Genomic DNA, 1547 nt, shown 5'->3' on the forward strand with positions numbered 1-1547 from the left:
ACAACCATTATTTAATTCCAAGACCCAGCAGTTACCTGAGCAGAGGAAATGCCTAGCAGTTTTCAACACGTCATTTTAAAACACATCTTTGGCCAAATTAAAACGAATTTAAAAAAAATAAAATGTGGGTTTTTCTCAGAACATAGTTAGTTATATCATGCAGGAGCAATTTTCTCAAATTTGTAACCGTTTGGGAGATTTTTAGGGTTCTTTGTATCCTTATTTGCCAGATTGTGTGAGAAAAACAGTTTCTAATTAAATGTAGAGATAGTTGCGGCCATGATGAAATGAGGAAATTTAGTTTCCTCCTGAAAACAATCCGCCAAGAATCTGGTCTCCCTGATCTAAAAGATGTAGATCTGCCACAGAGATTTTTCGAGTTCCAACGATTGTTTGATTTATATCCCGAGCGATTGCAATGGCACATGATGCTTTGAGGATAGGCAGGAAGACAATTTAGTGCATGAAATTCCAATGGTTCTTCTGATAAAGCTCCAAATATTAAACAAAGTTGTATTGAGATACATACCCCGAGCAGATTGGAGTCAGCCTCTGCATAAAGAATTATACACCTTGAACCCTGAACGCTTCTTTGTTCAGACTTCTATTGATGTTGTTAATGAGAATATAGAGGAAATTTTTAAAAGGATACTTTCAGAACCATCACCAGGGGTGTATATATTTGACATGTTTCAACAAGGCTTTTGTGAGTTATTGATAAGTGAGGTGGAAAATTTTGAAAAGTGGGTTGATGCTACAAAGTTGAATGTTATGAGGCCTAATACAATGAACAAGTATGGAGTAGTTCTAGATGACTTTGGATTTGAAAGTATGCTTGATAAATTAATGATTAATTTCGTCAAACCTTTGGCTTCAGTTTTATTTCCAGATGTTGGTGGCTCAACTCTTGATACACATCATGGTTTTGTTGTCGAGTATAACAAGGATTGAGATCATGATCTTGGTTTTCATGTGGATGATTTAGAGGTCACATTAAATGCTTGCCTAGGGAAAAAATTTACTGGTGGTGGTATTTTTTTCCGTGATGTACATTGTGATACGCATGTCAATCTTGACACCCATCTAGAGGAAATTTTTATTCGCATTTTCGAGGTCAAGATGTGCTGCATTCTCGTCGCCATTGTCATGGAGAAAAGGAAATTCTTTCTATTTATAGAATGAATTTTATTCTTTAGTGGAGAAGTTCTATATTCGGGGAGCTTAAGAAGCACCAACGTGATTTCTTCATCTAGTGTGGGGAATGCCTTCACCAGAAGAAAGAATGTTGGCAGCATCTCTTGGATGCATGATATCAGGAAAAATTTTTCAAACATGAGGATGATCATTGCCATTCTATAAGTTGGATTCATGATCAACAAATTTTCAAGTGTCAACAGTTCCCCTGCAACCACCTTTTTGTGTGTAAGTTTGTTTAATAGATTTTGTCATTTTTTTCATGTAGGCAGTTTGTTTGACAAATGTTTTTTTTTATTTGAGGTTTAAGTTCAGTTAGATATGATCATTAGGTAGAGACATAATTTTTTCTT

General features: G+C 35.4%; 1 pseudogene; it reads left to right on the forward strand.

Annotated features, from left to right (window-relative positions):
* The first annotated feature begins 474 nt into the window (after nt 1-474).
* LOC149248621 (2-oxoglutarate and iron-dependent oxygenase domain-containing protein CP2 pseudogene) lies at nt 475-1310 on the forward strand (annotated as a pseudogene).
* The last annotated feature ends 237 nt before the right edge of the window (nt 1311-1547 follow it).

The sequence above is a fragment of the Pinus tabuliformis genome, chromosome 7 (genome assembly GCF_031772625.1).
Source record: "Pinus tabuliformis cultivar Carrire ecotype Pingquan chromosome 7, CPIR1, whole genome shotgun sequence".
Classification (NCBI taxonomy): Eukaryota; Viridiplantae; Streptophyta; class Pinopsida; order Pinales; family Pinaceae; genus Pinus; species Pinus tabuliformis.